The sequence below is a fragment of the Symphalangus syndactylus genome, chromosome 12 (genome assembly GCF_028878055.3).
Source record: "Symphalangus syndactylus isolate Jambi chromosome 12, NHGRI_mSymSyn1-v2.1_pri, whole genome shotgun sequence".
Taxonomy (NCBI): Eukaryota; Metazoa; Chordata; class Mammalia; order Primates; family Hylobatidae; genus Symphalangus; species Symphalangus syndactylus.
Genome location: NC_072441.2, coordinates 28,301,544 through 28,329,273, shown reverse-complemented (window position 1 = coordinate 28,329,273; position 27,730 = coordinate 28,301,544). Strand labels below are relative to the sequence as shown.

Genomic DNA, 27,730 nt, shown 5'->3' with positions numbered 1-27,730 from the left:
AAGATATTAAAGTTATAATTTAGGTAGCACTATTATTTCTTCAGTCTCTATTAAATGTCCTTCATTACATTATTAATATCCTGCTTTATATTTTTTGATTGTAAAAAGTCATATGGTAATGTAATACAAATACATTTTTGTGGTGCATTAATAGTATACCACAACCATTTAATAATTTATGCTTTATATATATAATTTTTTATTTCGTTTTTACAAGTAGTAATAGTAACATAAAAACCACTTCTCAGTGGTTGAAAACATAAATATTTAGTTTATTAAAGAGTGGTAACTCTATAATACAACATTCATTCATTGTTTGATGCTATATTATAAATTGCTTTGAGGACACAGTGGAAATAGAAAGAAATTTATTTATGTTGATTGAATGCCTACTATATCCCAGGCACTGTGCTAGACATTTTGCAAGTGGTATGTAACTTATTCTCTGTAGCACCATAGATAGATATTTTTATCTCATTTTGATCAATGTGAAAACTAAGAGACATAGAGGTTAATTAACTTACCAAAAGCTACATAATTAATAGGTAGGATTGGACTCCAGGTCTTCTGACTCCAGAATTTGTGCTTTTTTATCTTTATAATTTTGTTTTGATTTGGACACTAATTAATGGTAGAAATGAATACTTAGCATTATAGTAGAATTAGCTGGAGTGAACATTCTATAATTTCTAAAGCACTTGGTTTGTGATAAGCTCCTTCATATGTGGCTCTCTGCTTGAGTAGCCTGAACTACAAATATTTCTATTGCATTAGCATTGTTAGAAGGCAATACAAAAGGTCCAGATTGTCATTAGTCTTATTTCAAGGCAAATGAACACCTGTGTTCCAGCTATAGCATAGGAATGTTCTCATCTCCTTAAATCGTGTGAAAGTTATTCATTGAATAAAAACATAGGATACAAAAGGCAAATGTATTCTACTCAAAACTTGTCCCTCATCAGCACTCAGTGCGAACAGTATTAATTTGCTCCAGATGATAGTGTGTATTATAAAATTATAAAGTTCATCTGAAGTATGTTTTGACCCTCTGTTAGAATATAAAAGCACTAGATTTCAGAGCATACCACCTGCTTTTTTACATACTTTATACAGAGTATGATTTCAGAGTATGATTAGAGAGTATGATATCAGTATACTGATAACCAATTTGTTGTGTAATTGTAACTAATTTGAATATATTGACAACCAATGTGTGTGTGTATAAATATATATTATATGTACATATTGTGTTGTGGCAAGCAAATATATATGTGCATGAAATCAAATATTCATTTTCCAAAGATTTTTTAGTATGTATAAAGTTATATAAAATGTACCATTGTCAAGGTTTTGCAAGTATTTTGAATATTATGAAGTTTTTTCCAGATAAATTTATTATAAAGAATGTTTGAAATCTCCCTTGTATTTTTAATAATTCTGCTAACTATATCATTATTAATATTACTTTTTAAGAACTATTCTTTCGTAGTTGATAAATACGTACATTGTGTTGTGCATTTTTATTTTTTATAACCACCATTCATAGAATATTATAGAAGTTGTCTTCATCTCAATTTCTTAAAGTAATTAAAATTATTTTTACTTGTAAGTTTTATTTTTTGATGAATACTTTCTTTGTATAAAATTGTCCTTCAATCTTCTGCTGGCTTCATTTGTAGTTTCCTCTTCAGCTCACTCAGTTGATATATTATTCTTTTATTATTATCTTTCATTATTCTTATTTTATTATTTATATAATAATTACATATTATTCTTTTATTCATTATGTATTTTTTTATTCACTTAGTATTCCTTTATCTTTTATTATTTTGAGTGGTAAAAATAATAATATCAACTAAGTGAGCTACCTGATTTCTTGTGCCTTGGAGTTTGGTTTGTAAGAAACTGTAGTGGTAATTGATAAATCTAAAGGAACAGCGAAAGGATTAAGGAGTAGGGAAAGGGGTGGAGGTGAGAAAACATGAACATTTAATACTGAGAGTTCATAAAAAACAAGACAAAACAATAGCAACAACAAAACATGCCATGAGCAAACCAATACAAAGGATTAGCCAAGAATAGAATTCAAGGTTGAGTAATTAGATGAAGTAATCAGTATCTGAATCTTCTCCTGTGTGGGAATAAAACCTGCTTGACTTAAAGGGTTTAATAATTCCCCTAACTATGGAACCTAAAGTGCGAAGAGACAGAGGAGTGAGTTCAGACTACATTCACTTAGGAAATACCACAATGCAAAACTAGATGTTCAAATAAACATCCAGTGTTTATGGAGCAAGAACTAACTGTAAATGAGATAAAGAACCAGAAGTCAGAAGCCATGAGGAATGAATTTGACAAAAGCAGCTGGGTCAGAATAGAAGAAATGGAGGATGTGGAACACTTCCTAGACACTTACTAGGGACGTTATTTTTCCATGGCTTACAGGTATTAAAGTGTAGTTGTGACTGGTACAGATTAGGCTGGCATAAATACAGAACTGTGGGAGTTCAATTAGATCCAATTGAAGGAAAACTTGTATACTATTATGATAGATTTTAGGAAAATCTGAATACTAATATGAAAGATTTTGCTAGGATGCCTAAGGATGTTTAAAATCGGCTTTGGTATCGTTGATCCTTTCCCTTGGAGGTTACTGCTGTTCTAAGCAAAATATATGTTCAGGGAGTAATAGCAAACACACCAATACCCCACCGGGGCTTTGACTTCAAATTCCTTATAAACTTATAGTAAGTAACCTAGGCTGGACTGTGTTGTAATTCCTTTATTACCTATACTTTGTTGGCATAGTCTTCTTTCATCTACTTCCTATATTTCAAACATGAATTTTAGAAGGAATATAGTCTGAGAGATACTCACACCCGTGGGAACCAAAAGGAAATAGATGGGGGCATTTCCCAAAATATTTATGTCAGAGGCAGCCTAGCTCCCCTCCCTTCCTCCCCCCGCCATCCCCACTCCTTGCCACATACATCGGAAGCTTCCTTGTGTTGATTTAGTTCCTGTGTTGTAAGGAAGGAGAGAAAGCATCTGTGAAGTAAGAAAGTGATGGCCAGAAACCTTTACTGCTTCAACCATGTGGAAAGAAAAGAATCAGTCTATATGTTGTGAATTTCTATCTTTTTTGACAGTCCACTTCCTAGGATAATGATCTAATCTTTTTCTTAGAACTTGAGCAATACCCTTTCTCCTTGAGGCATGAAAATTGGAATTTCACACCCTCTGTCTTAATCTTCTGGAGAGGGTGCCTGATTCTCCCTGGTTATCAGCAAAGGAGGAAAGCTATCTATCGGGTAACCATATACAACCTCTCAGAAAGGGCTCTCTTACTCGGAACCACTTCTAACATACTGAATGTTCACATCTTGTACTCTATGGCTTTGTACACCTCCAGAAAACACCTGACATAAAATAACCTGGCATTCGGCTATACTAAAGTAAGATTTGTTTTATAACTGCTGATTTGCTTGAATTCTAGAATATTTTTATTTATTTTTGTTTTGCTTCCAAAGATTAATTTTTCCCATAAATAAGACTCATGGAACTATATACATGCTATGTTGAGTGCCATTTTGTAAGATCAAATAAAATTAAATGTTCTCATATACAATTCTCCCTGTGAAACCTTTCCATTAATTATTATTAGATGTATTATTCTAAAGGCTTAAATATATATTTTTAAATCTGATGAGCTGTTTGTATTTAAATCTATTATAATTTTAATAAGGACTCAAAAATATCAACAAGATAACTTTTTAATTATACCACATAGGCCAGCCATGGTGGCTCTGTAATCTCAGCACTTAGGAAGGCCAAGGCGGATAGATTAATTGAGGCCAGGAGTTCAAGACCAGCCTGGCCAACATTGTGAGACCCCATCTCTACTAAAAATACAAAAATTAGCTGGGCATGATTGTATACTCCTGAAATCCCAGCTACTTGGGAGGCTGAGGCATGAGAATCACTTGAATCCCAGAGGCGGAGGAGGTTGCAGTGAGCAAAGATCACACCACTGCACTCCAGCCTGGGCAAAAGAGCAAGACTGTCTCAAAACACACACACACACACACCACGTAGATGTGAAAAAATACATTAATGTATAGTCAGCAAGATATTAATAGTGTTCATAGTTAATACAATTTTAGATAATTATTGCTTTCTAAAGGTTTATACATCTTGTTAAAAATTCAAATATGTTTTATTTACAAAATAAAAACGTTTTTATTGTGAAAAAAATTTACTTACTTTTTTGATAACATAAATATAGAAATATTGCCTTCAGGTACCTCTGTTTTATATTTTATGCCACATCATCAGTTCTCTTCTTTTTAATTCATAAACTTTATTTGTTAGAGCAGTATTAGTTTCATAACAAAGTTGAGTGGGAAGTACAGAGAGTTTCCCTGTACCCTACAATTGGCATCCTACACCACAGAGGTAAATTTATTAAATAGATGGACCCATACTGACACATCATTATCACCTAAAGTCCGTAGTTTCCATTGCGGTTCGCTGTTGGTGTTGTACACTTTATGGGTTTTGTCAAATGTATAATTGTATGTATTCACTATTGTAGTATACAGAATTGTTTCACTATCCTAAAAATTCTTTGTACTCTGCCTATCCTTCTTACCTTACCCCTGGCAACCACTGATCTTTTCACTGTCTCCACAGTTTTGCCTTTTCTGAAATGTCATATAGTTGAAATCATATAGTATGTAACCTTTTCAGATTGGCTTCTTTCACTTGGTGATATGTGTTTAAGTCTCCTTTATGCCTTTTCATGTGGCTTTGAGCACACATTTTATTTTTAGCACTGAATAATATTCCGTTGTATGAAAGATCATCAGTTCACCTGTTGAAGGACATCTTGTTTGCTTCCAAGTTTTGGCAATTATGAATAAAGCTCCTACAAATATTGTATGCAAGTTTTTGTATGGGCATGTTTTTTATTCATTTGGGTAAATACCAAGGAATACAATTGCTGGATTGTATGACAAGAATGTCATACAAACAGCTGTACCATTTTTCATTCCCATCAGCAATGAATAAGAGTTCCCGTTGCTACACAAGACCTCATCAGCTTTTGGTATTGTCAGTGTTTTGGATTTTGGTCATTCAAATAGGTTGTCAGTAGTACCTCGTTGTTGCTTTAATTTATAATTCCCTTAATTATGTATGATGTTGAACATTTCATATGCTTACTTACCATCTATGTATATTCTTTGGTGAGGTGTAATTTTCCTTTTACTATTAAAAAGATGAGATAATTTGTCACCTGTCCTATATAAGAGAGGAAAGAGAAGAATTCACCTTACTCAGGACTATTGCATTGCGTAGCACAGGAGTGCATTTATATCACAGTCTATGTAGCTGGCTTTAGTGACTAGAGTGTTGCAGAACACAGCTGGCAAGTCAGGGTGAGGTTGCTGTAATTTCATACAATAAGAACTAGTCTTGTTTGATTGCTTTTAGTATTTTATGTCTACTTTAAATTCAGGTAAATATGGTGGGGGGAAGGATAGAGGGAGAATAATTAGTTCCATAATATTACAAGCCAAAATATTGAAGCTACTGCTCATCTTCTTTTTTATCTTGTTCAACAGAAAATGATACTAAGAAAATAGTGAAGGAGTTGATTCTCTATGAGATTTAGGAAATGTGGAACTGGTCACCTTCTTTTATAATATAGAATGTTAAAAAATATGTTTAAATATTTTTATTTTGGGGGTCAATTTATGTCATTGTTTTGTGAAATAGTGTGTTTCCTTATGCTGGAAAGTAAAATGTTATTATTATTCGGTTTCTGGGATTTGTTCTAGCTTAACTAATGCTAAGAAATGAGCTTTGTGATGACAGTCTTACATCTACTCTAAAGGTAGTCCTTTGTTATTGTATAACTCTCATTTTCGGGTTCCACCAGTAATGCAATTTATTTTAAATAGATATTTACTGAGTATTTACAATATTCCAGGCACTGTAGTAAAGCATAAGGCCTAAAAACTTGCAATCAGTCAAGTTCTATGCTAGAACTTGTAGGGGATGGGGAAGAGCTAGAAAAATCTCACTGGGCAGAGGTTGATTTTATAAAGAATGGAAATGAGGGAAATATAAACAATGAAGTACAGTTTAGTCAGTCAGCCACCTGCAACTAATGGGTCTCATAAGAAGCTGGAGTTGTCCTCAGTATTAGGAATTCTGAGAAGTAGTGGTTTTTAGTGTGTACTTAGGTAGAAGTATAAGAATTTATCAGAAGAATCTATAGGGAAGATACTAGAGCTACCAGAGGCTAAAGATAATTTTAGTTCAGCCTTTAAGGTCCAAGGAAGCAATATTGATGGCTTAGAAGGGAGGCTATAGCCCTTTCTGGAGAAACCCATCTTTGATACCATTTATTATACCTAGCTCCATATATGTGGATAAGAAAGGTTTCAAGCCAAGTAATTGCAGAATTGGTTTCGAAAAGCAGCAAGTGGGTGCTAGATCAATACATAATCTGAGGTAAAAAGCTGTGTGAATTGCCAAAGTCAATAGAGATCACTGGGGAAATGAGAGAGTTGAACAGAGGGTTTATCAAATGCCACATCCTAGGAAAGGGAAAGAGTAAGAGAAAGGAACTAGGAAGTGTTCATGTCTTTGAGATCTTGATCTCAGTTCTTTTGGATAAATATCCAGAAGTGGGATGGCTGAATCATATCATAGTTCTAATTTTAATTCTTTAAAGAACCTCCGTCCTGCTTTTCGTAGCTGCTACATCATTTTGCATTTTCAAAAACAGTGCAAAGGAGTTTCAACTTTTTCATATTGTTACCAACACTTGTCTTTTACTATTTTTTATAATAGCCATCTTAACAGATATGAGGTAATATCTTATTGCAGTTTTGATTTGCATTTTTCTGATGATTAGTTTCATTGGGCATTTTTATATACTTTTGAGGCATTTCTGCGTCTTCTTTGAAGAAATGTTTATTCAAGTTCTTAGGCAATTTTTAAATTAGTTCTTAATGAAAACATTCAACATTATACCTTTATTTACCGCTCAGTGAAGATAATACTGTATTGGTATCAAATAATTTGGAGACTAGTAGTTTCATTTTTATTCTTCTCTAAATATTATTTTCCCTCTTGATCTGAGATAAACTATGAAGAATGTTTTTTCTCATCTACTTTGTCCTCTTGATAGTCTCCAAATACATTCTCTTACAAACTTGAGAATTTTCTTTTTTTTTAAAATTATACTTTAAGTTCTAGAGTACATGTGCACAGCGTGCAGGTTTGTTACATACGTATATATGTGCCAGGTTGGTGGGCTGCACCCATTAACTCGTCATTTACATTAGGTATATCTTCTAATGCTATCCCTCCCCGCTCCCCCCACCATATGACAGGCCCCAGTGTGTGATGTTCCCCTTACTGTGTCCAAGTGTTCTCATTGTTCAGTTCCCACCTACGAGTGAGAACATGCGGTGTTTGGTTTTTTGTCCTTGTGATAGTTTGCTGAGAATGATGGTTTCCAGATTCATCCATGTCTCTACAAAGGACATGAACTCATCATTTTTTGTGGCTGCATAGTATTCCATGGTGTGTATGTGCCACATTTTCTTAATCCAGTCTATCATTGCTGGACATTTGGGTTGGTTCCAAGTCTTTGCTATTGTGAATAGTGCCACAATAAACATACATGTGCATGTGTCTTTATAGCAGCATGATTTATAATCCTTTGGATATATACCCAGTAATGGGATGGCTGGATCAAATAATATTTCTAGTTCAAGATCCCTGAGGAATTGCTACACTGTCTTCCACAATGGTTGAACTAGTTTACAGTCCCATCAACAGTATAAAAGTGTTCCTATTTCTCCACATCCTCTCTGGCACCTGTTGTTTCCTGACTTTTTCATGATGGCCATTCTAACTGGTGTGGGATGGTATCTCATTGGGGTTTTGATTTGCATTTCTCTGATGGCCAGTGATGATGAGCATTTTTTCATGTGTCTGTTGGCTGCATAAATGTCTTCTTTTGAGAAGTGTCGGTTCATATCGTTTGCCCACTTTTTGATGGGGTTGTTTGTTTTTTTCTTGTAAGTTTGTTTCAGTGCTTTGTAGATTCTGGATATTAGCCCTTTGTCAGATGAGTAGATTGCAAAAATTTTCTCCTGTTCTGTAGATTGCCTGTTCACTCTGATGGTAGTTTCTTTTGCTGTGCAAAGCTCTTTAGTTTAATTAGATCCCATTTGTCAATTTTGGCTTTTGTTGCCATTGCTTTTGGTATTTTAGACATGAAGTCCTTGCCCATGCCTATGTCCTGAATGGTATTGCCTAGGTTTTCTTCCAGGGTTTTTATGGTTTTAGGTCTAACATGTAAGTCTTTAATCCATCTTGAATTAATTTTTGTGTTAGGTGTAAGGAAGGCATCCAGTTTCAGCTTTCTACATGTGGCTAGCCAGTTTTCCCAGCACCATGTATTAAATAGGGAATCCTTTCCCCATTTCTTGTTTTTGCAGGTTTGTCAAAGATCAGATGGTTGTAGATGTGTGGTATTATTTCTGAGGGCTCTGTTCTATTCCATTGCCTTATAACTCTGTTTTGGTACCAGTACCGCGCTGTTTTGGTTACTGTAGCCTTATAGTATAGCTTGAAGTCAGGTAGCATGATGCCTCCAGCTTTGTTCTTTTGGCTTAGGATTGTCTTGGCAATGCAGGCTATTTTTTGGTTCCATATGAACTTTAAAGTAGTTTTTTCCAATTCCGTGAAGAAAGTCATTGGTAGCTTGATAGGGATGGCATTGAATCTATAAATTACCTTGGGCAATATGGCCATTTTCATGATATTGATTCTTCCTATCCATGAGTATGGAATGTTCTTCCATTTGTTTGTGTCCTCTTTCATTTTGTTGAGCAGTGGTTTGTAGTTCTCCCTGAAGAGGTCCTTCACATCCCTTGTAAGTTGGATTCTTAGGTATTTTACTCTCTTTGAAGCAATTGTGAATGGGAGTTCACTCATGATTTGGCTTTCTGTTTGTCTGTTATTGGTGTATAGGAATGCTTGTGATTTTTGCACATTGATTTTGTATCCTGAGACTTTGCTGAAGTTGCTTATCAGCTTAAGGAGATTTTGGGCTGAGACGATGGGGTTTTCTAGATATACAATCATGTCATCGGCAAACAGGGGCAATTTGACTTCCATTTTTCCTAATTGAATCCTCTTTATTTCTTTCTCTTGCCTGACAGCCCTGGCCAGAAATTCCAACACTATGTTAAATAGGAGTGGTGAGAGAGGGCATCCCTGTCTTGTGCCAGTTTTCAAAGGGAATGCTTCCAGTTTTGGCTTATTCAGTATGGTATTTGTTGTGGGTTTGTCATAAATAGCTCTTATTATTTTGAGATACGTCCCATTAATATCTAATTTATTGAGAGTTTTTAGCATGAAGGGCTGTTGAATTTTGTCAAAGGCCTTTCTGCATCTATTGAGATAATCATGTGGTTTTTGTCTTTGGTTCTGTTTATAAGATGGATTACATTTATTGATTTGAGTATGTTGAACCAGCCCTGCATCCCAGGGATGAAGCACACTTGTTCATGGTGGATAAGCTTTTTGATGTGTTGCTGGATTCAGTTTGCCAGTATTTTATTGAGGATTTTTGCATTGATGTTCATCAGGGATATTGGTCTAAAATTCTCTTTTTTTGTTGTGTCTCTGCTAGTCTTTGGTATCAGGATGTTGCTGGCCTCATAAAATGTGTTAGGGAGGATTCTCTCTCTTTCTATTGAATATAATATTTTCAGAAGTAATGGTACCATCTCCTCCTTGTACCTCTGGTAGAATTCGGCTGTGAATCCGTCTGGTCCTGGACTTTTTTTGGTTGGTAGGCTATTAATTATTGCCTCAATTTCAGAGGCTGTTATTAGTCTATTCAGGGATTCTGCTTCTTCCTGGTTTAGTCTTGGGAGGGTGTATGTGTCCAGGAATTTATCCATTTCTTCTAGATTTTCTAGTTTATTTGCATAGAGGTGTTTATAGTATTCTCTGATGGTAGTTTGTATTTCTGTGGGATTGGTGGTGATATCCCCTTTATCATTTTTTAGTGGGTCTATTTGATTGTTCTCTCTTTTCTTCTTTATTAATCTTGCTAGTGGTCTATCAATTTTGTTGATCTTTTCAAAAAACCAGCTCCTAAATTCATAGATTTTTTTTAAGAGTTTCTTTGTGTCTCAATCTCCTTCAGTTTTTCTCTGATCTTAGTTATTTCTTGCCTTCTGCTAGCTTTTGAATGTGTTCGCTCTGGCGTCTCTAGTTCTTTTAATTGTGATGTTAGTGTGTCAATTTTAGATCTTTCCTGCTTTGTCTTGTGGGCATTTAGTGCTATAAATTTCCCTCTACACACTGCTTTGAATGTGTCCCAGAGATTCTGGTATGTTGTATCTTTTTTCTCATTGGTTTCAAAGAACATCTTTATTTCTGCCTTCATTTTGTTATGTACCCAGTAGTCATTCAGGAGCAAGTTGTTCAGTTTCCATGTAGTTGAGCGGTTTTGAGTGAGTTTCTTAATCCTGAGTTCTAGTTTGATTGCACTGTGGTCTGAAAGACAGTTTGTTATAATTTCTGTTCTTTTACATTTGCTGAGGAGTGCTTTACTTCTAACTATATGGTCAATTTTGGAATAAGTGAGATGTGGTGCTGAGAAGAATGTATATTCTGTTGATTTGGGGTGGAGAGTTCTGTAGATGTCTATTAGGTCCACTTCATGCAGAGCTGAGTTCAATTCCTGGATATCCTTGTTAACTTTCTGTCTCGTCAATCTGCCTAATGTTGACAGTGGGGAGTTAAAGTCTCCCGTTATTTTTGTGTCGGAGTCTAAGTCTCTCTGTAGGTCTCTAAAGACTTGCTTTATGAATCTGGGTGCTTTTGTATTGGGTGCATATATATTTAGGATAGTTAGCTCTTCTTGTTCAATTGATCCCTTTACCATTATGTAATGGCCTTCTTTGTCTCTTTTGATCTTTTGGTTTAAGTCTGTTTTATCAGAGGCTAGGATTGCAACCCCTGCCTTTTTTTGTTTTCTATTTGCTTGGTAAATCTTCCTCCATCCCTTTATTTTGAGCTTATGTGTGTCTCTGCATGTGAGATGGGTCTCCTGAATACAGCACACTGATGGGTCTTGACTCTTTATCCAACTTGCCAGTCTGTGTCTTTTAATTGGAGCATTTATCCCATTTACATTTAAGGTTAATATTGTTATGTGTGAATTTGATCCTGTCATTATGATGTTAGCTGGTTATTTTGCTCATTAGTTGATGCAGTTTCTTCCTAGCATCTATGGTCTTTACAATTTGGCATATTTTTGCAGTGGCTGGTACCAGTTGTTCCTTTCCATGTTTAGTGCTTCCTTCAGGAGCTCTTTTAGGGTGTTGACAAAATCTCTCAACATTTGCTTGTCTGTAAAGGATTTTATTTCTCCTTCACTTATGAAGCTTAGTTTGGCTGGATATGAAATTCTGGGTTGAAAATTCTTTTCTTGAAGAATGTTGAATATTGGCCCCCACTCTCTTCTGGCTTGTAGAGTTTCTGCTGAGAGATCCACTGTTAGTCTGATGGGCTTCCTTTTGTGGGTAACCCAACATTTCTCTCTGGCTGCCCTCAACATTTTTTCCTTCATTTCAACTTTGGTGAATCTGACAATTATGTGTCTTGGAGTTGCTCTTCTCAAGGAGTATCTTTGTGGCGTTCTCTGTATTTCCTGAATTTGAATGTTGGCCTGCCTTGCTAGGCTGGGGAAGTTCTCCTGGGTAATATCCTACAGAGTGTTTTCCAACTTGATTCCATTCTCCCTGTCACTTTCAGGTACACCAATGAGAAGTAGATTTGGTCTTTTCACATAGTCCCATATTTCTTGGAGGCTTTGTTCATTACTTTTTACTCTTTTTTCTCTAAACTTCTCTTCTCACTTCATTTCATTCATTTGATCTTCAATCACTGATACCCTTTCTTCCAGTTGATTGAATCAGCTACTGAAGCTTGTGCATTCGTTATGTAGTTCTCGTGCCATGGTTTTCAGCTCCATCAAGTCATTTAAGGACTTCTCTACACTGGTTATTCTAGTAAGCCATTTGTCTAATATTTTTTCAAGGATTTTAGCTTCTTTGCGATGTGTTCGAACTTCCTCCAAAAGGCAGCAGAAACCTCTGCAGACTTAAATGTCCCTGTCTGGCAGCTTTGAAGAGAGTAGTGGCTCTCCCAGCATGGAGTTTGAGATCTGAGAACAGACAGACTGCCTCCTCAAGTGGATCCCTGACCCCTGAGTAGCCTAACTGGGAGGCATCCCCCAGTAGGGGCAGACTGATGCTCCACATGGCCGGGTACCCCTCTGAGACGAAACTTCCAGAGGAACGATCAGGCAGCAACATTTGCTGTTCAGCAATATTTGCTGTTCTGAAGCCTCCACTGCTGATACCCAGGCAAATAGGGTCTGGAGTGGACCTCCAGCAAACTCCAACAGACCTGCAGTTGAGGGTCCTGACTGTTAGAAGGAAAGCTAACAAACAGAAAGGACATCCACACCAAAACCCCATCTGTGCATCACCATCATCAAAGACCAAAGGTAGATAAAACCACAAAGATGGGGAAAAAACAGAGCAGAAAAGCTGAAAATTCTAAAAATCAGAGCACCTCTCTCCCTCCAAAGGAATGCAGCTCCTCACCAGCAATGGAGCAAAGCTGGACTGAGAATGACTTTAACAAGTTGAGAGGAGGCTTCAGACGATTAAACTTCTCCAAGCCAAAGGAGGAAGTTATAACCTTGAGAATTTTCATTCCTTTTGACTGGCTTTCCTATAATTGGTCCAGTTTTGTAAGATTTATCTTTGTAGTTATTCTGTATAATAGTGGTTCTCAAAGTGTAGTTCAGGGACCACCTTAGGTTCCTGAAATCTTTTTAAAGGATCCACCATACCAATATAGCTTTTATAATAATACTAAAACAGTATTTTCCTTTTTGATTCTTATTCTCCCATTACTGTATCATGGAGTTTTTCCAGAGGCTGCATAACATGATACAATAAGAGATTTAATATATAAACAGATATGAAAATCTCTGGGTTATCTATTAAGCCAGACACAAAATCTATTCTTAAAAATATAGACCAGGCTGGGCGCGGTGGCTCACTCTTGTAATCCCAGCACTTTGGGAGGTTGAGGCGGGTGGATCACGAGGTCAGGAGATCAAGACCATGGTGAAACCCCGTCTCTACTAAAAAAATACAAAAAATTAGCCGGGCGTGGTGGCGGGCGCCTGTAGTCCCAGCTACTCAGAGAGGCTGAGGCAGGAGAATGGCGTGAACCCGGGAGGCGGAGCTTGCAGTGAGCCAAGACTGTGCCACTGCACTCCAGCCTGGGCAACAGAGCGAGACTCCGTCTCAAAAAAAAAAATATATATATATATAGACCAATCCCACTCTTAACAGTTATTTTTTTTGAAATATAGTTCTGTTTTATAATAATGTGTAATTTCATGAAAATAAAGTGGGTTTCTAATTGTTATTTTAAATAAATTAATACATACTTTAAACCTTTTACACTTTGAATTTCTAGTATGGTAAATATTGAAAGAATATAATACACATAAATAAAAGATTTTAGGGACCTCATAATTTTGAAGCAAATAAAGGAGTCCTGTGACCAAAATGTTTGAGACCCTCTGCTAAACATCTCCATCAGATATAACTTTTATCATTTCTTTTTAAATATAACTATATGATAGTAAAGTAACACTTAGATTAGGAATGTTTTGGATAAACTTATAAGTTAGCGGTAATGACCTAAATGTATTTTTACGTTTTTTATTTGCTATCTTCCCATGTGACCATGGTGTAGTTATATATGGCTATGATTTCAGAGTATAAAAGTATCCAATATTGAATATACTGTCTACATAAAAAAGCATTCTTACTCATTAGCTAGAATTCCTGTGCTTAATGTAAGTTGCTTATGAGATTTATTTAGGCATAATATATTTAACAAATTTCCTTCCCAATATCTTAGTTATAATAGTTCACAACACATATGCCTTTAAATAACTTAACTAATGTTACATTTTTAAAGACAAAATTTTGTCATACATGTCATGGATGTGTATATACAGACACGAGTAAAAATTTACCTGAACAGTTCTATGAGAGAAATAATAAAGAAGGAAGAGAATGCAGTAGTTAGAATTGGGAGTAATCATCCCTAATAGCGACTTAAACAAAACAACTGTTCTCTCACATAAAAATCAAGAGATAGTGCATCGCTGGTATAACAACCCTGCATCATAATATTCTCAGAGTTCTTCACTCCTTCCATCCTGTTGCTCCAGCATACATGGCCTCTATTTTGCAGGTCCTCTCGTGGTCCACAATAGTTTCACCAGATCCAGTCATTATGCTTTCATTCTAACCAGCCAGAAAGAAGAGGAAATAAAGAAGAAGAGGGCATAGCTATTGTGTTTACTTTTGGAAAGTTCCTAGAAGCTGCCCTGCAACACTCTGCTTATATCTGGTAGGCCCCACAAATTGGGCCCATAGCTACAAGAGGCTAAGTTATTTCAGACCATCCAAATGCCATCCAAATGCCCAATAAAGGAAACGTGAGTTTCCTTTATTGTAGAATAAGATTGGAATGACTATTGAAGGACAATTTCAAACATTTGCATGTACCCTTTCCAAAAACAGAACACAAAGCCTCTACCAAAGGGAGCAAACCTAAAAGCTTATGTCACTATAATAGTCAGAAAAAATTCCATAATTTCTGGTTGTGGCAGTAAGTGATGTTTGCTCTCTAATATCTATCATATCTCTCTTCCTCTCTAATAGCATCCCCAAATTTTAGCTGTCTGGATTAATTTGCATTTCTCAGCTTCTCTAGCAATTAAGTATTGGCATGTATATTAGTTTTCTATTACTACAAATTTGGTGGCTTAAAACGAGATAAATTTATTCCTTTATGGTTCCAGAAGACTAAAATTGGCTTTACTTGATTAAATCAAAGTATGTACATGGCTGATGTTTTTCGAAGGGCAGACTCTGTTTTCTTGCCTAGTCTAGTTTCTGAAAGCTGCCTATATTCTGTGGCTTGTGACCCCTACCTCACATCACCCTAACCTCTTGCTTCTGTCAACTCATCTCTTACCTACATCCTCTCTAATATCCTGCCTCCCTCTTACAAAGACCCCTATTATTTTATCAGGCACACCACAATAATCAACTCATCTCAATATCCTTAATCAAATCTGCAAATATCCTTTTGCCTATAAAGTGTTATGAGCTGAATGTGTCCCTTCAAAATTCATATGTTGAAATTCTAAACTCGTGTGGCTATATTTGGAGATGGGGACTCTAAAGAAGTAATTAAGGTTAAATGAGGTCATAAGGATGGGGTCCTGACCTGATAGGATTAAGAGTCTCCCCCTCCCCCAACCCCATGTGCACATACTGAGGAAAGACTATATCAGGACATAGTGAGAAGGTTGTCATCTGCAAGCCAGTAACAGCCCTCATCAGAAGCTGAATCAGCTGGAACCTTTACCTTGGACTTCCAACTTTCAGACCTGTGAGAAAAAAAAGACTATGTTTTAAGCCAGTCAGTCTATGGTATTTTATGAAAGCCCCACCCAACTAATATATAAGGTGACATTCACAGGGTTCAGGGGATTAGGACATAGATGATTTGGCAGCCCTTTATTCAGCTCATCAAACCATGTCATGAATGGAAGTATTCGGCAGATTCCGAGAAATGTCCCCAAAAGACAGTTGGCAATTTATTTTGTCTCTTCTTTCTGCCTTCCTTCATCCTGTGGCTTGGAACTTCATTTTGGACCATGAGAGTGAAAGCCATATATGAGTGGAAACTTGGAAGTATCCTGGATAACAGAAAATTGCAGTTTTCATACCAGCCCTGGTCTTCTTACATTCAGATATTCATGTGAGATGGAAGTACTCCTATATTGAATAAGTCACTACTTGCAGCTAAACTTAATTCCAACTATTATATTGGTAGATGTCCAGTCTGCTTCACTTAGACAAGATATAACTCATAGTCTAGCAACCTATAGCTAAATTATAAAATATTCACCTTATACATACCTAGCATATAAAGTGGCATAGAAACAGCATACCTATAATACAACTCTAATTTGGAAAAGGGAAACACAGTTGTTTCTGCCCCCATAGCAGTTATCAAATCAGTCTGATAGGAATAGTAAACACTCTCTTCTTTTGAAATAGAGTAAACACACTTGGAAAATCCCCTATATTTTCCTGTGAAAACATCTTACCTGTTTATTCATATTTATGGCAACATCAGAATTAGGTATTAGAGAATTTATTCCTCCTGAGTGTTGGAGTTTCATAGTCTTAATAGATTTAGGGGCCTGTGGGTTGCTATAGAGATTGAAGAACCACAGGTATTTTTAGGACAGACTTTAATTTTTTTTGGTAACACATTTAATTCAAAAACTTTGTATGCTTCTGATGTATTTGATGTCAGTAGTTTCTATGGTTAAGCAAGTAGAAAGATCTTGTTTAGACATTGTTTATAATCCTGAAGCTTCTGATCTTTCACTTACTGGTTTTTGTTCTCTACTCATTTTCCTCTCTTCCAAGTTAATGATAGTGACCATAGGTGAACTTTCTGAAACAATGAGTGTTGGAGGGAAGACAAAATTCTTAATCTCATCTTTCCTGCAGACATTTACACCTTTGTATATAAGTCTTATTTCTGCTTTGAAGTCCCCTATTGTAACGGCTTCAATTTGAGGAACGAGATGTTGGTTTTTTCATCTACACAAGGCCCTGAATCACTAGAATCTCAGTAAGCTTAACTTGCAGACTTCAAAGAGTACCTGCCTTATCAAAAATGTTATTCTATTTCCATCTCTTATTTCAGCCTGGCTAGATATAACCCAGATTTTTTTTTCTCTCAAAAGACTTAAATAAAAGCTACAAGTAACATCTAAGACACACTCAAATATGGTATTTGTTTGACAATTTCTGTAACAGAACACACTCAGTCAGCATGTAGCCTGCCTTCCAAAGTGAAAATGTTTTGAAGCCATAATAACAAGGGTCACCAGCTCTTCAGCCTGTAATATCTTGAGTCCTTATCACTGGTCACCCAATCTCCTGTACTAAGGTAGTGTCAAATGTTTTATATTTCTTTCATCTGTACCATCCCACTTCCAGCTACCATATTGCTATCAGTTTAAATTAGATTCAGCTATGTATAATAAAGATCTAAAATGATACTAATATGTTTGTTCACCTCTCACGTAAAACTCCAGAGGTATACAGTCTAGGACTGATATTATGGAACTATTTCACTCAGTACTTAGTGACTGACTGTTTTTATTTCCTGCTTTTCTGCACATGACCTCCTGTCAAATAGTACCTCATGACCCAAAATGACTGCACTTACTCCACCCATCACATGCACACTCCAGCCATCAAGAAAGAGGAAGAGATAGAAAATAAAAGTGTGAGGGAACTTGTAGTTGTGTTTTAAGTAAGGTTTCTAAATGATGCCACACAATATATCTTTAGCTAGATTTTGGTTTTATCATTACATTCAGCTGCAAGGAAGGCTGAAATATGTAGGCATTATTTTAAGCAGAAATGTGCCCAGATAAAAATCAGAGATTCTATTATGAAAGTGAAGGAAAACCAATATTAAAGAACAAATATAAGTCTTTGCTGCAGAGTAGGTATGGAAAGCAATTGGCAAAGCAATAGAAAATAAGAAGTAAAGAAAGTATTTAATGGAAGTAGAATGTTATAATAAAATATTATAAAATAACATAGATACTTCCCACTTGAATTATTAAGACATTTATTTACCTGAGACAGTTAAAGAAAAGCTAGGTTGCACTGATGTCAAAAATCTTGCTATAGGATGTTTGTTACTTTTTACTAATAAACTTGTATTCTCTATGGTTCTTGTTTCTCTTCTTTGAATTTCACTTGTTTTTGGTTTCTCCTTGATGCTTTCTGAAATTTTTTTCAACTACTCTTCCAGTTCACTAATTTTCTTGTTAGCTATGTTTAATCAATAAATTTTAATTTTTTGTTCTTTTCCTGCAGATATATCAAAATTGCACATTCTTTATTGAAAAATAATATGCAGAATAACTCTATAGTCTTTGTTCATGTTCATTTGATACCTCAGGTCTTGTGTACTGCTCATTGTATTTGAAATATCAATTGTGAAAATTTGGGGCCTTAGAATGAAGGTACTTTCCTCCAGATAGTGTTTCCATTTTCTACCACTAGAAACTGAATCACCACCAATATTTGACCAAGGTACAATTTAAATCTTGAGATTTTATGGATTATTCAGGTATCATTTTAATTTACAGCCTGTTTTATTCCATGTTTACTTGTATCATGCTGTAGCTGTGTGAGTTTCCAGCTCACTATGGACAGGATCTTCTGCTTTGGTGAACATGGGATTTGATTTTTGATTCCTGATCTCCTTGAGCCACCAAAGTTATTCCTGATCTGCAAATTTTATCAGAACAAAAGCATCTTTGAGGACTTACCTCTGGAGGATCTTGCCTTCTCTTAAATTTTGACCTGATAAGTCCTAGCTTTCTTGGTAGCTCTTTCCTAATTTTCAAAAGACTTTTAATTTTTTTATTTTAATTTACGTATTTACTTGTTCTTTTTGAGATAGTGTCTCACTTTGTTGCCCAGGCTGGAGTGAAGTAGCACATTCATGGCTCACTCCAGTCTTGACCTCCTGGACTCAAGCATTCCTTCCACTTCAACCTCTCTAGTAGTTGGGAATAAGGGCACACACCTCCACACCTAGCTAAGTTAAATTTTATTATTATAATTTTTTTTTTAGAGACAAGGTTGTTGCCCAGGCTGGTCTTGAAATCCTGGGCTCAAACAGTCCTCCTACACTGGCCTTTCAAAGTGCTGAGATTACAGATGTGAGCCACCATGCCCGGCCTAAACAAACCTTTCATAGGGCTTTTTGAAACTTGAGAATTAGTCCGAATTTACCAGTCGTGGTTATGGATGTCTCTACTCTCCAAATTTTATTTCCATTACTAAGTATTTCTGGCACAGTCTTCTTTTGACCTGATAATCATTCTCTCTTTTTAGCTGTATTTTAAATACTAAATCTGATGTACTTTGTGTTGATTTTATAATTTATTTTTAAGTTTTAAAGTTCTCTCATAGTTTTCTCATCTTCCTAGCACTTCCATGAACAGTATACGTTGTACATTACTTCCTAAGATTTGATGGAATATAAGCCTAATAATTGTCAAGACTTTTTCTTTCTACAGGCAAATTCTAAAAGCATTTATATCACTAAAAAAAACTGTTTTGTAGATTTTTTCTTCCATTCTGACTAGTCTATCTTGAATCCTGATTTATTATAATTCTGTAGATGCCACCAAATAATTTATATTTGGATCCCCAAAGAGAGAAAATGCATAAGATCCTATTACCAAGTTTAAATGAAAGTTCTGGAAGTGTTATAGCTAGTAATTAATGATAAATATGTTATTTTCTGCATTTTAGTTATTTTGAGCTTCAGTTTTATCAAACAGTAAAAACATAGTAAAATTCATATTTACTTGGCTTCTTTTTACATTCTTGAGTTACCACTAGAAATAGTAAAAAGTGTTATAGTTTTTGAAAATGTGAATCCTAAATTGCCTGAAAAATTTTAATAATTTTCTCAGGTCTCTTGCTATTATGTTAATTATTTTTGGTATCTCCCATTGTTTACATTTTGTTATAATTTTGAGAAACACTACTGAAGCTACATTGCCAACTTCACAATTTTTAAAAACATCTTTACTGAGATGTAATTCACATACCATTAAAATAAAACATTTTTAAGTGTCCACTCCAGTTGTTTTTAGTATATTCACAAATTTGTGAAACGATCATCACTAATTAAATAAAATTTTCATTACTCCCCAGAAGAAACCCCATACCCATTAGAAATTCTCTCTCCAGCCCCTGGGAACATTAATCTATTTTCTCTCTCCATGAATTTGTCTATTCTTGGCATTTAATATAAGCGGAATCATTCATATATGTTATTTTATGTCTGGCTACTTCCACTTAGTATAATGTTTTCAAGAGTCATCCATGTTGAAACACTTTTTTTCACTTCCCAAATCTCATGTCAAACATGTTGTAACATTTATCAACAATTCATTTATTTTTTTATGGCTCAATAATATTCCATTGTATGGATATGCCACATTTTGTTTTTCCATTCATTCGTTGAGTTCCTTCTAATTTATGGATATTTTTAATAATGCTGCTCTACTGAGAATGATGGTTCTCAGTAAACTATCGCAAAAACAAAACACCAAACACCGCATGTTCTCACTCATAGGTGGGAATTGAACAATGAGAACTCATGGACACAGGAAGGGGAACATCACACTCCGGGGAATGTTGTGGGGTGGGGGCAGGGGGGAGGGACAGCATTAGGAGATATACCTAATGCTAAATGACGAGTTAATGGGTGCAGCACACCAACATGGCACATGGATACATATGTAACTAACCTGCACATTGTGCACATGTACCCTAAAATTTAAAGTATAATAATAAAAAAAATGCTGCTCTAAACATCCATGTACAAATTTCTGAATGAATATATGTTTTTAGTTTTCTTGGGTATACCTAAAAGTGAAATTACTGGATGATATGGTAATTCTACACTTGACTTTTTGAGAAACTGCCAAACAGTTTTCCATAGCAGTTGTACCATTTTGCACTCACATGATAAATACATGAGAGTTATGATTTCTCCAAAACCTAACCAATACTTGTTATTTTATGTCTTTATGATTATAACTGTTCTACGGGATACAAAGTAATCTCATGGTGGTTTTAATTTGTATTCCCCTAGCAATTGATGATGCCAGCATCTTCTCGTGTATTTATTGTCCCTTTGTATATCTTCTATGGAGAACTGTCTATTTAAATCCTTTGATCATTTTATAATAGATTATCTTTTTATTATTGAGTTGTGAGAATTCTTTACATATTCTTGATACAAATCTTCTATCACATATATAATTTGTAAGTTATTTTCTCATTATATGGGCTGTCTTTTCACTTTCTCAATGGTATTCTTTAAATCCCAGATGCTTTTTATTTTGGTAAACTTACATTTATATATTTTCTTGTTGCCTTTATTTTTTGTGTCATATCTAAGAAACCATTCTTTCAGTCGAGGCCTCAAAGATTTTTTTCTATGTTTTCTTCTAAGAGTTTATAGTATTAGCTCTTATATTTAGACCTATAATCTATCATGAGCTAATTTTGATGTTGTGTGAGGTAAAGGTTTGACTTTATTATTTCACATGTAGGTATCCACTTGTCCCACTACCATTAGTTGAGAAAAATTTCTTATCTCTATTGAATTATCTTGGTACTGTTGTCAGAATTCAATTGACTATATTCAAGGATTTATTCCTGGACTCTAAGTTCTATTTTATTGATATGTATGTCTGTATATATAATTTTGGCATTGAATAATTTATATTATTTAAAAGGTATGCTACTACTAAAGGACAAATAATCTTAAGAATCTTCAATGGTATAGTTTGTTATTGTTTTATGCTTAATATTTAAATCTATTATCCTAAAATGTAAGCATTTTATGTCATTATAATAAATTTCAGAAATTAACATGCAAATAATTCCTCCCATGTGTATGAATGTTGTGTTATTTTCTTTGAAAAATCTTATGAAATGTTTGTAATTTTTAGACTCATAATGGATAGAAATCTATGTGGAGAGTTACTTTCTGAGAGTTGACATATGGAAAGAATATTCAAATAACTGAGAGACAATTGATTTTTTTGTTTTTTGTTTTTTGTTTGTTTGTTTGACGGAGTCTCACTCTGTTGCCAAGGCTGGAGTGCAGTGGTGCAATCTCCACTCACTGCAACTTCTGCCTCCTGGGTTCAAGCAGTTCTTCTGCCTCAGCCTCCCGAGTAGCTGGGACTACAGGCGCCATCACACCCCGCTAATGTTTGTATTTTTAGTAGAGACAGGGTTTCACCATATTGGCCAGGCTGGTCTTGAACTCCTGACCTCATGATCCACCTGCCTCAGCCTCCCAAGGTGCTGAGATTACAGCTGTGAGCCACGGCCCCTGGCCTGATGACTTTTTTACCTGTAGAAATACTGATTTATCCCACTGTTAGGCCACATAGTATAATGCAAATACGATGATCTTTATAATTAAAAAATCAGTTTTGCTCATATACTTAAAGGTCAATAGATAGGTACTGACACAAATTTATAGATATAAGTATCAATACAGATATCGACACAGATTGTTTTTACATGAGTACTAAAGATTAGCTAAAAATTTCACATTCTATGCTCTTACGTGCTTTTTTCACCTCAACATGCGATGGGTTAATTAAAAAGGGTAGATTTTTTTTATGAAATAGCATTTTAGATAAGGTAATAGAAGAATACAGATGAAATAGAGACCAATACATTTATATAATTAAACACCAACTCTGTGGTGGATCATTGACAAAAATGAAAGCCAAAAAGTAAAAAAAAAAAAAAAGATAAAATTTTAAATAATAATATTCAGAAGAACAGACAAAGGAAAATGCTAACTAAGGAAACTATATGATCAAAGCTGTGGAAGTGAGAATTAGCTTGGCAAATGTGTTAATGGAAAGGAAATTATCTTAAACCTAGAGATATATGAGACAAAATGTGGAAACAAGTGGATAGGGCTGTTAATGAACATTTTAATTTCACATGAGCACTCAAAATGATTATTTGGCAATAAAAGCTCTCTCTATATATTTTAATACCATATGTGGAGTTGTGGAGTTATATGCATAATATTTATCAAAATACTTGGAGTAAACAAGTAACATTTATTATTTAATCTTCCATATAAGCAACCAAATGTTAGGATTGCTATTTAATTGTAATTAAGATATGAGGCCGGGCGCGGTGGCTCACGCTTGTAATCCCAGCACTTTGGGAGGCCGAGGCGGGCGGATCACGAGGTCAGGAGATCGAGACCACGGTGAAACCCCGTCTCTACTAAAAATACAAAAAAATTAGCCGGGCGTGGTGGCGGGCACCTGTAGTCCCAGCTACTCGGAGAGGCTGAGGCAGGAGAATGGCGTGAACCCGGGAGGCGGAGCTTGCAGTGAGCCGAGATCGCGCCACTGCACTCCAGCCTGGGCAACAGAGCGAGACTCCGTCTCAAAAAAAAAAAAAAAAAAAAAGATATGAAGTAAAGAGTAAAGAGTAAGCTCTTACACCTATCAGCCTAAAGTTTTGTAGGTGGTGAAATGTTACAGACGACAAGAAAGTGTAGAAAACTTCCTAGAGTCTAGATAAAGGAGCATAATAGGATTATAGATTACAGGAGTTTATGGGTGTTTTGGCTTACCGTTTAATTGTTTTTTGTTGTCCACCATTCTCTTTAGTCTTTTGTCCATTATTACCTGTTTGCCTCATGTTTTCCTAATGTAAATTAAGTGTTATTTACTCTTTTACATCTGCCTAACTCATGCTCCCAGTTTCTTTAAGATGTTTTCCAATTAGCTCAATCTTTTGATAACTTGTAGAGCTTTTAGCCTATTACTCATATTAAAACTTAAACATATACTTTATCTTGAGATTCACAGGTGATGGTATATTAATTAAAACACAATAGGTTAAACTAAGGAAGAATTTGGACTGGGCTAGTATGACAGTACAGGAGATAGAATGGTTATAGCACTAGGAATTAGAAAAAGAGAGTCAGTCTGGTATCCAATGAGTACTGTAAGCTCTATTCATTGTCCACACAGCAAGAAACATCATTCTCAGTAAACTATCGCAAGGACAAAAAACCAAACACCGCATGTTCTCACTCATAGGTGGGAATTGAACAATGAGAACTCATGGACACAGGAAGGGGAACATCACGCTCCGGGGACTGTTGTGGGGTGGGGGAGGGGGAAGGGACAGCATTAGGAGATACACCTAATGCTAAATGACGAGTTAATGGGTGCAGGAAATCAACATGGCACATGGATACATATGTAACAAACCTACACATTGTGCACATGTACCCTAAAACCCTAAAGTATAATAAAAAAAAAAAAATTACTCTTTCATAAAAAAAAAAAAAAAAAGAGTTGAGCAACTGGCATGAAACATTTAGCAACATTGAAATTGGACAGGGTTAAGATTAAAAGTCAGTTAATGGAATCTGTCATCAGGTATCAAATCCCAGACACCATGCTGAAGTATTGTCTTAAGAAGAAAATTCGGACTAAAGACTGGATAGGTAGAATAGAGGCTTAGGAAATGGCTCAAGGCAGATGTCAAGTTTGAAGAAACTGGGAAACATTGCAAAGGCAGAAAGGGGTGATGAAGTCTCAAAATGAGGTAAAAACCTAATTACAAGCATTATATGTTAGGCTGTTCACAGAGGTAAATTTATGAAGAGTTCTAAATTTTGGTCTGAAGACACTTAAATAGCTCCTGTCACAGGTACTAGAACTGGAAAGAGAGTGGGGTCTCTGTCTGTTGATTTAGTAGCTCCAAAGGATGGAGAGGGTGATTACAGAGATGGAGCATTATTTCTACCAGCAGCTTTTTTCTCAGAAGCAAACCATGGCTGCATATTGTGAGAGATTCCATTATTAGAATTGTGTGTTAGAATTAACTGTGTTTGATCTTAGTGCCTATGAATCAATCAGTCAGTTATTGAGAGCAAAGTCTTCTTTTTCACAGACAGGTCTGACATAAAAAAGCATCACTATATGTCCTTCTCTACTTCACCTCCATTCCAGCACACTGCCTTCTTTCTACAATTATGCTATCTTAAAGTAGGCACTAAAAAGCCTTTGTTCGTTTGCCTTAAATTAAATTCTGGGCTCCCAGGCTAAAACCTCCTTCCTGGTAACTCCTTCAATTTATTTCAAAATAATTTATTCCAAGATTGTACCTCTTTATCTTTTTCCTCTTCACTTCAACTTGCAATGGTAAATAAAATAATATAGTCTCTGATGTCATCCAGAATGAAGATTCATTCTCTTTTAGTAAAGATCACTTTTAGTATTAGGGGAAATTAGTCTCTCTCTGATTTTTTATTCAGGTTTAATTTGTGTATGTCTTTATTTAAATTTATTTATATTCGACCTCCTTTTAAGGTGACTATTCTATATGAACATTTTTACACTAAAAATATTAGCCATTTTATGGCAGGTTGTGTTTTATTTTTTTTTGCCACCCTGTACTTAGCATAGTGATATGCACATAGGATGCACTCAAAAAATATTTATTTATTTATTTAAAATAGTATCTGTTGCATTTAAAAAGTATAATCCAAATTCTATTTATATTGTTTTGAATTACAACTTATAAATCACATAATCATTTTCAAATATTTTGTGAAAACATTATTCTACTGCCCTAATATAAAATAATAGCTAACAGAATCTGCTTATCATTGTGATATTTGTATGTGGGTGGGAAGATTGAAGGGAATCATTGAAAGAAAATACATTAACATTATAAGATGCAAGTCAAAGAATAAAACATAAAGTTATGAGCTATAGAAATAAAACTGATTTTCTTGACAGTCCTGTTATAGTAGAACTTGGAATACCCTTCAAAGATAGATAAAGTAAGAGGGTTACCAGTACTGTGGTCATTATAATGAAATTCATTATTCTGGAAACTCTATAGGCTGATGATCTTAACCAACCAAAAATAAATCACATAGATAAATTAATGAATAGTAGATTCTTAAGGGTTATTAAAGAAAATTAAAATGTTTTGGTGGATAAACAACTTTTTACAGCATGTTCCTTTTTACTACTATTAGAGGTAAAATACTTGGTATATATGACAATTAGTCTGCCTCAGTATGCCAAATCATTTTCCCCTTAAACTTAGAATTCTGGTATTATCTTGATAATACTACTAGAGAGACAGCATTGGAATTTTACATAAGATCTGCACTTTTTGTCTTTCTGTGGGAAATAAATATATATTCTCAACTGCTAAATATTTATCAGAAATGCATACACTCATTTCACAAGAAAAATATTTGGGGACAGTAGAGATAGAAGAAAATAATTAAAAAGTATGCCTGCTCTTTTGAATTTTAACTTTTGAGCTCATTGAAATGTGAAAATTCACATGTTTAGGTTTCTTGCTATCATTTGGAGACCCATGATTATTAGAATTCATAAGCACCTAAAAGCAAATCTTGAGCTCACTGTCCTCCAGGCAAAATGTAATGTTTGCCGATTATTGTTAACTAATGGTACACCTCAAGAGTTTAACTGTATTTTTTCCATCTTTAAACTTTATTACTGTATTTTTCTTCAGGATAAAAAAAAATTATGGGTCAATTTTCACTGAAGTGGGCTGGATGTGTGTATTCATCTCTCATCAGTGCCAAAAGGAATTATGCACATCATTCATTGGACAACAGGATGAAAACTTGTCTCTGATTGGACACTAGGGATATCAGCTGTACACACAAGATAAGTGTAAAGTTGAAAAGAGAAATACACTTAGTAATTCACTCAAGCTAGCATTTATTAACAATTTAAAACTTGCATTAAAATGTTCATTATATTATTTCCTTCCTCATATAAGAAAGCTAACATTACAATTCTTAAATTGAATGAAACATACCATCATAAAAATTGCTTTGCAGAGACTGCTAATGCAAAATCTTTTAAGCTGTTCATCCTTTTCTAATGAAAAAGATAATAAGATCAATAAAAGCACCATTCTTTACCACTTACTTAGAATGAATTTTTATTTGCTCAATGTAAGAGAGATTGGCTATTTCGATGTATTTCAATATTGGTCTAAGCTTTAAATGACAAAGATTTGTGTTTTATGACTTACCTATACATCAACAGCACTGAATTTTCTCAAAACTTATTTAGGCAGCATGACTTGGAAGGAAAATATTAACTATTGAATCACACTGATGCTCTCTGGTCTACTTAAGATAGTTTTTTAGATACTCCATATAAGCCTGGGTTTTGCTGACAAAATTCACCTACAAAGCCCAGAGAGACTTATAGTCACTTGCAGGCATTTCTTTATATTAAGGCCTTTAAAAAGTAAAATATACAAGATTCTGACAACACTTGCCTTAATTGCTTAAGAACTTAAAATAGGCCTATTGGTAGAAATAGTTTGCCAACTACAATTTTGAGTCACCTTATCCAGTCCCCGGAATATTGGAGTCTTGTAAATAATTAACATTTGGGCAGTGGCTGAAATATTTCTGATCTGAGCAGTAGGCATAAAGTTGTTAAGCAAGCTGTGCTGAATACAATGTGGAGTGGAACAGACTAAGATTTGTACTGAGGCTGTAGAATTTTCAGACTGCCTACCTTGGGTGAGTGATAGCAGTTTACTGAGACTGAGCCTCAGGAGATACATATGTACATAAATATGCACGTGCGTGTGTGTGTGTGTGTGTGTGTGTGTATTTTCTGCCTTGTTACATAATCCATCATTTGATAAAAAGAGTCCCTGAAGTTTTAGAGATACATGTGGCATTTGGCGGAGAAGAAACATAACTATACTGCATTTGAGACAGTCATTTTAGGCTTCAGTATTGTAATAAAAACTTACGTGAAGTAACACTTAAGAAATATTCTGAAATCCTAAAATGAATATATTATTCC

General features: G+C 35.0%; 1 protein-coding gene across 4 annotated transcripts in view; it reads left to right on the top strand.

Moving 5' to 3' along the window:
• The window catches only part of LRRIQ3 (leucine rich repeats and IQ motif containing 3), a 416,288-nt gene that overhangs the window by 90,207 nt on the left and 298,351 nt on the right, over positions 1–27,730 (top strand). The gene's annotated exons all lie outside the window — the stretch shown is intronic.